Raw genomic sequence first — 13,675 nt, 5'->3', positions numbered from 1 at the left:
TTTTTCACACAGCGGGTATCCGTGTTTGTCGGTACCCCTTTGCACCTCATTTGTCCTAGAGGGCCACAGTATGGATCATTCATCATAGCTGTATATGGGTGCTTTTTGTTAGCGCACATTTTGGTGCACATTTATTTCAGGCGCAGGGACGCTACCGTCTGCTTTCTTGTGGCGTACTTGTTTGGCCCTGTGCGCGTCTTTGACCGTGCGCTGGTTTGCCCTATTCGATTCCATGAATACGAGTTGTAGGCGAGCGTGTGGGCGTTCCGCGCACTTGCCTCCTGTACTTCCCCCGTGACGCCCATATTTTCAAGTGTTGTTCCCCATTCCGAGTGTTCCCCCCGTGTTCCGCCTACTTTTGTAATGTGCGCCGCCCTTTGTGCGATTTCGCAGCGGCCGTGGCGCACGCCGTTGGATGACCTTTGCGCCTGCGTGCGCCGCACACTTTTTCAGCACACATCCAATATTTTTCTCGCGCACGGACTTCCATGAATCGATGTGCGCTGGTTTCCCTGCGATTTTCGCAGTTGCACTGCGATTTTCGCACTTTTACTGCGAATCGCACGTTTTGGCACCTCTGCGCTGGAATTTTTGGTGCACATTAATTCCATGAATCGGCCTGTAAATTGGATGCCGCTGCGGAGGAATCCGTTAATGCGGCAGATCAGGCACTAGTACCAGCACATTTAAAGACTTTTGATGATCATATAGTATTTAGAGAACAACTGGGTGTGTTAAAAGATTGTTCTCACAAAATTAGATTGAAGAATGATGCAATACTGTAGTACAAAAATTGAGACCAGTTCCATTGAATGTAAAGCCAGCTGTAAAGGAAGAACTTGAAAGATTGCTTAGTGATGGTGTGATTGAGAGAATAGACTCTTCAGAATGGGTGTCACCTTTGGTGATAGTGTACAAACCAAATAGAAAATTGAGATTGTGCATAGACCTTAGATGTGTCAATAAATGTGTGATTCCTGATAGGCATCTGTTACCAAATATAGCTGAAATGTTAGGTGCCATTGGAAATGCTAAGATTATGAGTATGTTAGATCTAAGGTCAGTTTACCACCAAATAATGTTACATCCTATGTCAAGAGATATTACAGCATTCATTACCAGTGAAGGTTTGTTTCGGTGCAAAAGGATGCCTTTTGGTCTTGTATCTGCGGCATTGGTGTTCCAATGTGTGATGTATCATCTTTTTAATCAAATGCATGGAATTTTGTGTTTTCAGGATGATATCCTGATTTATGGTAAAGATCAAATGGAAAGTGATGATAGATTATACAAGGTATTAGATATATTTAAAGATGCTGGACTTACCTTGAGCAAAGATACATGTAAGTTCAATAGATCTACCATATCTTATTTGGGTCATGAAATATCAGAAAAAGGAATTAGACCTAAAGAGGGTTTAGTTAATAACATCCTGAATTTTCCTAGTCCAGAATGGCTGAGTATTACGCAAAGTTTATCCCTGAACTAGCCAGTAAGACATTTCAAATGATGAAGTTAATTAAAAAAAAGTGAGGTTTGATTGGAATGAGTTATGTGAAAATGAGTTCAACAATATCAAGTTAGATTTGAATGCTGCAACCACTCTTAAAGCTTTCAATCCAAACAATCCTAGTATTATTACAACTGATGCCAGTACATCACGGTCTTGGTGCTGTTTTGTCGCAAATGGATGGTAGAAGTGAGTTTCCTATTGCGTTTGCGTCACGAGTGCTAAAACAAGCTGAGACACACAATTCCACAATTGAAAAGGAGTTGTTAGCTGTAAGATGGGCTGTTGAAAAATTTAGATCATATACATGGGGATCTAAGTTTGTGGTCAAATTGCCCTATAGATTACACGTGTTTCAGCAAGGTGCATTTCTCAAATCAGGGCATATCTAGGTGCAATAAATCATGAGTGAAAATAGTACGTATGCATTCAAAACACCATATTCCATGTCGCATTGCAGAGATCAAAATGAGAAAGTCAAGAGAAAAGTTCAGTCAGCCATGACATAGAAAAAAAAAGACCAGCAATTGACATATTACCTGTATACATTTCCATTAGAGTTAAAAAATTACAGAGAGAAGGGGTGGGGGATAGGGGAGGATGAATGGGGGTAGAGAAAATCAGAGATACACAAAAAATGAAAAATTAGTGAGTGGCTGTGATTAATCAATTTTGTGCTGAATGTGCAGTAAGGTAAAGGGTCCTTTCTTATCCAACATGGTTTCTTGTAACCATTACTGAAGATGTAATAACTGGGATCAATCCCAACTGCGAGGTAGAAGGATGGGGGAGGGAGGAAAAACAGTGGCGGTTTGTATCATTAGTTATACCAAGTCTGCTTGTTCCGTTAAGTTTCGGTTCAGACCTAAAGATCCTGATCTTGTTGTGTCAGGGGGCAAAGCTTGCGCTGCCCTTGGCTCTATGTAAGTGAAAATGCATTTTTAAATCCATTCAGAGTTCTTATTAAGATGCACAGTTTCTGAGCATGCTACATTGCACTTAGGTATCAAAGAGTCATTGATTGGCACTCATGCCTGTAAATGTTTTAAACACTTATTTAAATGTAAAAAGCCATAAGTGGCAAGTGCGCTACTAATTACTGCCTTTGGCTCTATGTAAGTGAAAATGCATTTTTGAATCCATTCAAAGTTCTTATTAAGGTGCACAGTTACTGAGCATGCTAAATTGCACTTAGGTATCTAAACGAATCATTGATTAGCACTCACAGATGTTTCAATTATCCACAAACTGTGTTGTGGTTGTTTTTTTACACAGAAGATAGATTTAAATTGGGATTTGGTGTTTTCCCAAACCCATAGTTTGATACTTTGTAAATATTGCACTACACAATTACTCGAGGTATCAAAAAGAAGCAGCACTTTTTACTATTTTGTCACACCCGGTCGTATGTGGCCACGATCGTTGCCCGCTTTTACCGTCGTCACCGCCAAGTAGATTACCTTTATACCCATGGAATCCAATTTCTTCCCCTCAGTGTCTGGGGTTACAGATGAAGAAGATGACGAACTCGATGACTTCTTCCTGGCGGCTGCCGAGACCACCGAGTCTGGCGACGGTTGAGACTGCAGACACTTGGGCACTGATTCCGTCACCCGGTACTTTTTTATCAAGCCAGTCTCTCTTGGCTGGGGCTGAGGCAGGGTTCTTCAGCAGTGCCAGCCCCTTATCCCAGACGACGTCCAGGAGTGATACCGACAGGATAGCCTTCCTCTTCGCCTCCCAGTGTTGGTACAGGAAGCCCTCCTTCTTCTTCTCCTCTGGGGTGAGCTGGAAAAGCTCTGACGCCCGGTCAGTCATGGAATGAAAAGATCCCACTTCGTCCGGTGGAGAAGCTCTCGGCGCCGGTGATGCAGGATCTCCCAGTCCTGCGTCATTGTCCGTATCCGTCACTGTGTCCATCCTCAATCCCCTGGGTGGGGGGCAGCGAAGGTTGGAATGAAGGCATAGGATGTATTTGTATTTGTATTTATTTTAGTTGTAAAGCACATCAGGCCCACAGGCATCAGGGCGCATAAAATTGTAGAACAGATGTTACAGTAGCATATAATACAGAAAGAACAAGAAACAATTAATTACAAAGGCGTTATAGGGATAAGCCATATGGCTACATACATTAAGAAACAGATCATACCCAGAGACAATAATACAACTAGATCTCTAACTCAAAGTTAGGGATCACCAGACTAGTCATACAGGCTGAATCAGATAATTTGTGCGAAGAGCCAAGATTTCGATTTATACTTGAAAGAATGGAAGGACGTCTCAGTTCTAATGACGTTTGGTAGGGAGTTCCAAAGCTTGGTGGCCAGAACAGGGAAACTCACACTCCCAGCTTTTTGTTGTTTAAATCGAGGCAAGGAGAGGCTATGTACTTGGGCCGCTCTCCGGGGGCGGGCAGAAGTATGGAGGTTAAGGCGGTTAGAAAAGTAAGGAGGGGTCTTGTTAGCTAAGCTCTTGTGTGTCTGGGCAAGAGTTTTCAGACAGATTCTATGCTTGACTGGAAGCCAGTGTAGATTTAACCTGATGTCAGAGATGTGTTGGTTTCTAGGAAAATTTAAAGCCGCTCTGATGGCATTGTTTTGTGTGATTTGTAGATTTTTAATGTTGGAATGACTAGTGCCAAGATAGAGGCTGCTGCAATAGTCTATCTTGGACATATTGAGAGTTCTTGCCAAGGTGATAAAATTCGCAGTGGTCAGGAAAGGTCAACAGGCAGAGATAAGTTTGCAGGTGTAGGCCAAGGCTGACCTCACTGCATTGGTTTGTCTGGTCAGGGATAGTGTAGAATCAAGATAAATACCTAATGTTTTAGAGTCTTTGGAGACCTTTATGACATTACCGTCAATGATGAAGGACTTAAAGGAGTGGTCTAGTTATTGAGGCGTTGTCAGGTAAACTCCTCCTTTCTCCCGACTTCACCCCTGTTCCCCGTCTTTCTTTAATTCCTTCCTGCTCACCTGGGGGTATCTCTTCCTTTTCTGCTCCAAATCTCCTTCTCCAGACCGCTTGCTCTCTTGTCTGATGATAAGACCTACCCCGAGAGGAAGCCACCCTGCCCCTCTAACTCGGGGCAAAGGGGCCCCCGAACCGGGGTAGACCGGTGTAGGGGAAAAAGCCGAGCGGCACAAAAAACCCCTTGTTGCAGGTCTTGTAGCAGGGCTTGGCAGGACCACTTCCGAAAGTAATGCGACTAAGCAAAGTGGAGAGAAAGAACTAGAAGGACGTGGGAGGCAAAGAGGAACGGAAGGAGATGGCAGAGAAGGAAAGAGAGGTAAGGGAGAGAACGGTGACAGCAGCCACGGAACGGAAAACTGCAGCGTACCAACCCGAAGCCTGACGCGAAGGTTGCAACGCGCGGGCTTCCGGGTTGGATGACGTTAAATGGGCTCCGCAGAGGAGGGGCGGAAGACTAGACCGCTGCAAGCGGACGCCGACAGCGTGACGGCCGAATCAATGGCCGCCCCATCGCCAGCGTCTCCATAGCCGCCAACGGCGGCCGAGCGTGACAGTATGCCCCCCTCCAGAGCCGATCCCCCCGGGCTTACCCGGATGAGCCCGGTGAAAACTCCTGACCATTCTGGGTGCATGAACATAGGATTTGGGCTCCCAGGAGTCCTCGGAACTGGGGTAGTTCTTCCAGGATACCAGGTATTCCAACCTGCCCCTACGATATCTGGAATCACGGATGGCCGATACTTCGTATTCTTCGGGCAGGGATTTGGCATAACTGGACAGCCCTGTAGCCTTTTTAACTGAAAGGTGGGGATCAACCAGACGGAGGAGAGAGGAGTGAAAGACCGGGTGTACCCGGTGCATGGATTTGGGAAGTTGTAATTTATAAGCAACTGGATTGATCTTCTTGATGATCTTATAAGGCCCTACAAATCGGGGGGTCAATTTGGTCGAATGTACCCATCTAGGCAAGAATCTGGTGGACAACCAAACCCGATCACCCTCCTTCCAATCAGGGCAGGGCAAGCGAGCCCTATCAGAAAAAACCTTATACTTGTGCCTAGCGGCCGCCAAACTCCGTTGAGCGGTAGAGTGTGCGGCCGTTACCTGATCCAAGGTAGATTCAATAGTGGGTATATTAGAGGGTGAGGGAAAAACAGGAAGTACACTACGAGGGTGAAACCCATAAGAACAGAAAAAGGGGCTAAGACCCGTCGCCGAATGTACTGCGTTATTGTAGGCGAATTCTGCCGTGGGCAGAAGGTTAACACAATTGTCCTGATTCTTGTTGATGTAACACCTAAGGTATTGCTCAAGGGAGGCGTTAAGTCGCTCCGTCTGACCATTGGTCTGGGGGTGGAAGCCAGATGATAAAGCTCTTTCTATCCCTAGTCGGTGGCATAGGGCTCCCCAAAATCGAGATGTGTATTGGCTACCTCTGCCAGAGATGATTTTATCGGGAAGACCATGGAGTCTGAATATGTCCCTAAGAAAAACCTCCGCCATCTGGGCGGCAGACGGTATTCCTTGTAGTGCAGAAAAATGCGCCAGTTTAGTAAATGAGTCTATAGTAACCATGAGACAGGTCGAACCCTGGGATAAGGGCAGGTCTACAATGAAGTCAGTAGAGATTTGAGACCACGGTCTGTTGGGTAATTCTGGTTGCGTCAATAACCCATATGGTTTGCGGGTTGTATTCTTAGTCTGTGCGCACACCATACATGTTCTACAGTGACGTCTCACATCCTGGGAGAGCGATGGCCAAAAGAATGAGCGAGAGATCAACTCTGTAGTTCCTTTAACTCCTCTATGTCCAGCGGTCACATGGTTATGGCCCCAGACCAGGACCTTCTGCTGTAAGGTTTTGGAGGGAACATACAAACGCTGTCCCACAAGCAAAAGTCCTTCCGACCAACGGATCTGTGGACGTAGATTCCCAGGTATTAAGGTGACTAAGTCCGGTCTGGTTACCATCTTGGTTTTTTGCAGGAAGGAAGAAACTAATCCCACAATCCTGCTTTGGGGAAGCAGAGGGTTACAGACTGGAGGTGTGAGGTACTCGGAAGACTGACTTCTGGATAAAGCATCGGCCAGACTATTCTGAGTGCCTGGTATGTATGTTATAGTAAAATCATATTGGCTAAAGAAATGTGCCCAACGGGCCTGCCTTGAGTTGACACAATCCATACTTCTGAGTACCTTCAGGTTCTTATGGTCAGTACGTAGTACGAAAGGATGGGTCCCGCCTTGTAGTAGGTGTCTCCATTCTTCACAAGCGACCTTAAGAGCCAAAAGTTCTTTTTCTATTACGGAGTAATTCCGTTGGCTTGTTAAAAGAGTTTTAGAAAGATAGGCTAACGGATGTTCCTTGCCATCACTGAGTTGAAGGAGAACAGCTCCCAAGGCGTTGGCCGAGGCGTCGGCCTCAACAATGAAGGGCTGATCCTGATCCGGTTGAGACAGAATCGGCGCTGAGCAGAATCTTTTCTTCAGGTCCATAAAGGCTTGGTTGGCCGATTCCAACCAAAGAAAGGGCTTGGCATCCTTCTTCAGTAGAGCGGTTATGGGAAGCACGATCTGTGAGAAGTGATTGATAAATTTTCTATAGAAATTGGCCAACCCCAGAAACCGTTGGACGTCCTTTAGGGATGCAGGAACTGGCCAGTCCAAGATGGCAGAAACTTTTCTCGGATCCATCGAGATTCCTTTTTGAGAGAGGATGTATCCTAAGTATGGAATAGAAGGCTGGTAGAAGAGGCATTTCTCAAGCTTGACCAATAGCTGTTGCGACCGTAAACGCTGGAAGACTGTCTGCAGATGACACACGTGTTCAGAGTCGGTCTTCGAGAACACCAAGATGTCATCCAAATAAACTATGACACTGCAATACAACAGATCGGAAAACATGCGATCCATAAAGCGTTGGAATATGGCTGGTGCGTTTACTAGGCCAAACGGCATCACCCGATACTCAAAAAGGCCAAACGGGGTCCGAAAGGCAGTCTTCCATTCATCCCCATGTCTAATTCGTAGGAGATGATAAGCACTACAGAGGTCCAATTTAGAAAATATTGTGGATCCTTGGACGGCTTCTAGAATGTCTGCTATCAAAGGCATGGGGTAACGGTCTCGCACCGTGACCTTATTCAGGCCACGATAATCAATACAGGGCCTTAGCTCCGAGGAATCCTTCTTAGGTATAAAGAAGAGAGAAGCACCGGCCGGGGATTTGGAAGGTCGAATAAGGCCATTCACTAAATGGGAATCCAAATATTTGCGAAGGGCCCTCTTTTCCATAAGAGACAAGGAGAACATGCGACTGAATGGCACCAGGGCATCAGGCAGCAACTCGATGGCACAGTCTTCCGGCCGATGTGGGGGTAGTTCCAAAACCGAGTTGTCTTTGAAGAGGTCCGAGAATTTGGTCAATTCCGGAGGGACCTTACAAATATCGATGACTCCATATTGTAGAGGAGTAAGGACCTGTACCGGTTCACCTGAAGGAGGGAGTCCACAATTGTGTTTACAAAATGAGGAAGTGAAGGCCAAAGTGTTCTGTGTCCAATCTATAAGCGGATTATGCTTCCTCAACCAGGGGATTCCAAGAATTACTGGGAAATGCGCTGCTCGGATTAAGTCGAACTGTAGCTGTTCCGAATGGTGGAAGATGCGAACCGTCATGGTTTCTGTGGAGTGGGTAATAGGACCCGACGAAAGCGGGGAACCACCGACTCCTTCAACCTTCTGGACTTCCTCCCTTTGTACCATAGGGAGCCCTTGTTTATGTGCCCACGTCGTATCCATAAACACTCCTGCAGCACCACAATCCAACAGGGCCATGGTGGTAAGGACTCCCGTCGAGGTAGTCAATTGGATGGGGACTGCCATGAGACGTGAGTCCAGCGTGGTTGGGTGAGGAGCCACCGTCACTGTAAGATAGGGACTAATAGTCCGGCCTCGGTCGCTCGTCCCCTTTAGTTCCGAGGTCGTTCGTTTCCCGACCGTCTCGGCGGTACTTCGGGACAATTTCGAAGCAGATGGGAATCCGAGCCACAATACATACAAAGCCCCAATTCTCTACGGCGTCTTCTCTCTTCGGATGACAATGGAGTTCTGGCTGAACCGACTTGCATAGGTTCTTCCTTGTTGCTGGGGTGAGCTAGAGAAGGTAAGGAATGGGTACCTTGCGGAAGGGAGACAGGGGATTTATGCTTCTTTCTTTCTGTCTTGCGTTCGTTCAAACGATACTCAATCTGGGTAACTATGGAGAACAAATCCGACAGGGTTGTGGGACGAGCTATTCTTGCCAGCTCGTCTTTTATCTCCTCCTTCAGTCCACGACGGAATACAGTATACTGGGCCTGTTCTGGCCATCCTGCGGTGGAAGCCAAGCGCTTAAAGGTGGATATATACGTCAACAGGTCACTAGAACCCTGTTGAACGTCCAATAGCTCTTCTGCTGCCACATGAGTAATCTCAACTTGTTCAAAAGTCTGGCGCAATAAGGTCACAAAACCACTGTAATTATTAATCACTGGATCGTTGTTTGACACCCAGGGAGTGACCCATGCTAATGCGTTCCCTGTCATGTTGGATACCATGAACCCCACCTTGGTGTGATCAGTTGAAAACAAACCTGGTCTGAACGTGAAATACATAGAACATGCTTCCAGAAATTCTTTGAGGCGCTTCGGGGTCCCGTCAAACTTGCCAGTAGACAAAGCCATGGGAGGCAAATCGTGATCTCTGGGTTCTCGAGCAGTGATCAGCTGTCTCAATGCGAGATTGTCAGCCTTAACGTTCTGTAATTCTACGTTCAAGGCCTGGACTGCGGCCACTAACTCTTGTACTTGTTCGGGGGTGGCCATAGTTACTTCCTGGCGTTGCAATCTGTCAGGTAAACTCCTCCTTTCTCCCAACTTCACCCCTGTTCCCCGTCTTTCTTTAATTCCTTCCTGCTCACCTGGGGGTATCTCTTCCTTTTCTGCTCCAAATCTCCTTCTCCAGACCGCTTGCTCTCTTGTCTGATGATAAGACCTACCCCGAGAGGAAGCCACCCTGCCCCTCTAACTCGGGGGAAAGAGGCCCCCGAACCGGGGTAGACCGGTGTAGGGGAAAAAGCCGAGCGGCACAAAAAACCCCTTGTTGCAGGTCTTGTAGCAGGGCTTGGCAGGACCACTTCCAAAAGTAATGCGACTAAGCAAAGTGGAGAGAAAGAACTAGAAGGACGTGGGAGGCAAAGAGGAACGGAAGGAGATGGCAGAGAAGGAAAGAGAGGTAAGGGAGAGAACGGTGACAGCAGCCACGGAACGGAAAACTGCAGCGTACCAACCCGAAGCCTGACGCGAAGGTTGCAACGCGCGGGCTTCCGGGTTGGATGACGTTAAATGGGCTCCGCAGAGGAGGGGCGGAAGACTAGACCGCTGCAAGCGGACGCCGACAGCGTGACGGCCGAATCGATGGCCGCCCCATCGCCAGCGTCTCCACAGCCGCCAACGGCGGCCGAGCGTGACAGGCGTTGAGTGGTGCCCAGTATGAGGAGCTCAGTCATTTCATCATTAAGACAGAGCTCATGTTGGTCCATCCAGGCCTGAATAACCAGGTATATGTCGTTCAAGGATTTGGTGTCAACTGTATAATCTCCTGTGATGGGGATGAGTACTGGGTGTTGTCAGCATAGTTAGTTTATGAGACACCCAAATAGTCAAGAACATCAAAAAATGGTTTAGTAGACACATTGTAGAATGTAGGGGATACACAAGAACCTTGAGGGACCCCTACAATGAATAGGAGCAGGTTTAGCAGAGTCTGAAGGGGAAACAGCCCGCATGGATCTGTTGGATAGAAAGGAACTAATCCAAGCAGTGGCAGAATCAGAAAAGTGGGTGACAGATCTAAGGTTCTGGCACAATATTTGGTGATTGACCAAATTGAAGGCAGCAGAGAGATCTAGTAGTAATAACAAGGCTAGTTTCCCATTATCTTTCAAGACTTCGATTTGTGTTTTAAGATCGATCTAGGCCGTTTCAGTACCATGCCTAGGGCACAAGCCATATTGTCTCAACCCAAGGAGATTGTTAACTTCAAGATATTCCTGGATCTGGAGATAGGCCGCGCGATCTAGTATTTTGAGCATGAAAGGGACCATAGTTGTCACAATCACACCTATTAGGGAAGAGAGTTCGACACTCTCTCCCAAAACCACAGAAGCCCGAATGAATCGACCCCTCCCACCGTGGTTGGCACAGGTACCTGATCGTATATACACAGGATACCACGTGGCAGCCAATGGGGGGAAGAGGGATTAGGGAGAGGTTGTGGATAGGGTGGGGGAATTAGTAACACAGGAAAAAGGAGTAGGGAGCACCTAAGTTGGATAGGAATGGGGAAACACAGGGTTAAAATCTAACCTGCAAATATCTAACACACAAATCTGCACTTCCTTGCACTCTGGCAAGGCACATAAACCTACCCCCACACTGTTCCTGACTGACGTGATTAGATACACCTTAATACATGTACCACAGTTGATGACACATAGAGCGCACTAGACTTTCAAGCAAAATGCAACAAACAAGGGAATAATATCCCTGCATGAACAAACAAACACATGGCCCCTTTTCTGGCAAAGCAACAGAAGCACATTAACGTACATGAAAGTTAGCACATGGTAGACAGTCCCAGTTCACAGCACTAGAACCCAAGCCCAACACTTGTTTCATGTCCACTAAGAGACTTATTCTCTTAGATCTGAATTGTATGCAATCGTATTCATGTCAAATTCATGCCCCTTATAAAAGAACAATCAACTTTTCCCATTCGGACTCAAAAGCGTTTCTTTCTTAGCACGTGTGATCCGATACAAGGAAAATTTGTTTCCACAAACACACGCCGTGATAATTGATTTTGCAACCTTCTTGCAATGAGAGAACACTAGCAGGTCATAAATCACAGTGCCCACTCCCTGTAGTACTTAGCTTTAGTCCGGGAGCCCCTTGAGACTACCCGGATGAAGAAAGTGCTGCATCAAAGAAGACAGTCTGGCAGCGTGTCCACTCTCCGACCTGCGTGTTCCTCCATGTCAGTAAATCATCCAGCCTTTGGGCAGCGAAACCTCCTCCGTCCTCCTCCAAGTCAAAATAAGCCGCACCTATCTTGCGCCGTTGCTGACTGATAACCCTAATTGATTGCAATCAGCTGGCAACACGTGCAAAGACAGGACTACATAAAACGCCCAGGGGCTGCTGGAAGTTGAAGTCTCTGCCCCTGTAGCTGCCCAACCGTGTTCATCTCACGTACTGCAGCACCCCACGTCTACCCCATCCTTTATTCCTGACAGTACCTCCTCTCCTAGGGCTCTTCCCAGGACCTGGTTTCTCCGGATGTCGCAAATGGAACTGCTTCACCAATCGGGGAGCATGTACACCCATAGCTGGTTCCCATGAACAATCCTCAGGGCCATAACCTTTCCATTGGATTAAATACCACAGCTGTTGATGTTTTCGTTTAGCGTCCAAAATACGTCTTATTCATATTCCGTCTGACCTTCTTTTTCAATAGCTGGAGGTCGCTTAGTGATTACCCCTGGATCTGCGGGTTTAAGCAAAGACACATGGAACACTGGGTGTATGGGTAGAGTCTTTGGCAAACATAATTTCATTGCTGTGGCAGACACACATTGTATTATTTCATAAGGCCAAATAAATCGCGGCATGAATTTGCGAGACCCCACCAATGATAGGTTCTTAGTTGATAACCACAGCCTGTCTCCTAATTGATACTTAGGCCCCGCCTGCCGCTGTTTGTCAGCTTGTACCTTATATGCCTTTTTGGCTTGCTCCAAATTGGCGCGTGCTTTCTGTCTGATTCCAAGAAGCAACTGTTTGCGCTCTTGTAACACAGGAATGTTTTCCAATTCCGGTAAATGTTCCGGTATCCTGTTCTGTTTGTGGCCATATAAACATTTGTTGGGTGCCATGCCTAAAGAGGCACGTTTAGTGTTGTTATATGTAAATTCAGCCAACCATAATGCTTGCACCCAAGATTCCATACCATCTCTGAGATAACACCTTAAATATTGCTCGAGTGTCTGGTTAACCCTTTCCGTCCGGCCATCTGTTTGCGGGAGATAACTTGTGGATAAAGCACAACTGATTCCCAGCATCTTACAGAAAGCACGCCAAAATCTGGAAGTAAATTGAGGTCCTCTATCTGATACAATACTTTTTGGAAGACCATGAAACCTCACCACATGTTCAAGGAATAGTTCTGCTAATTTGCCTGCCCCTGGTATTCCTGCACACGGAATGAAGTGGGCCTGCTTAGACAAGTAATCTACCACCACCCATATGGTATCGAAATGACGGTCGGTGGGAGATCTATAATGAAATCCATGGAAATGTGTGTCCACGATTTCTCAGGAGTAGGTAAAGGTTGTAACAAACCCCTCTTTTTCACATGATCCGCCTTGTTGCGTACACAATTTTCACATTTGAACAAATACATTTCCACATCTTTTCTTAATTCAGGCCACCAAAAGTACTTTTCCAGAATTGCTTGCATCTTTCCTTTGCCTGAATGTCCTGCGAGTGGAGAGTTATGGCACCAATACAAAGCATTATTTTGCAACTCTTTAGTGGGTAAATACAATCGTCCATTATGATAAGGCAACCCCTCCCGCACTGTTCTGGCGGGATGACTGTCCCTCCATTTTCGCATCTGAGGTGGTCGCAAACCTTTTTTTACCTGATCCACTAGTTTCTTAGTGATAGTGCCAATAACCTTTCTGCAGGGATGATTGCCTTTACTTCACCCACTATATTGACTAGATTCTGTTGTCTGGTCAATGCATCAGCCTTTCCATTATTGCTCCCCAGCCGGAATGTGATGACAAAGTCAAATTCATTAAAATACTGAGACCAGCGAAGTTGCCTGGGACTCAGGATTTGCGCAGTCTTAAAGTATTGCAGATTCTTATGAACGGTCACCACCACTACCTGATGTCTGGCCCCCAACAGATAATGTCTCCATTCCATAAATGCAGCTCGAATGGCCAGCAGTTCTTTGTCAGTAATGGAGCAATTCTGCTCACAGCTAGATAATTTTCGAGAGATGAATGCTACCGGATGCCATACTCCTTCCTCATCCTTCTGAGATAAGATGGCCCCTATCGCCACATTGCTAGCATCCGTC

Source organism: Ambystoma mexicanum, chromosome 9 (assembly GCF_040938575.1).
Source record: "Ambystoma mexicanum isolate Mex_15411 chromosome 9, UKY_AmexF1_1, whole genome shotgun sequence".
In the NCBI taxonomy this organism is placed as follows: Eukaryota; Metazoa; Chordata; class Amphibia; order Caudata; family Ambystomatidae; genus Ambystoma; species Ambystoma mexicanum.
The sequence above is the reverse complement of the archived record's forward strand: the minus strand, read 5'-3'. Positions refer to the sequence as shown.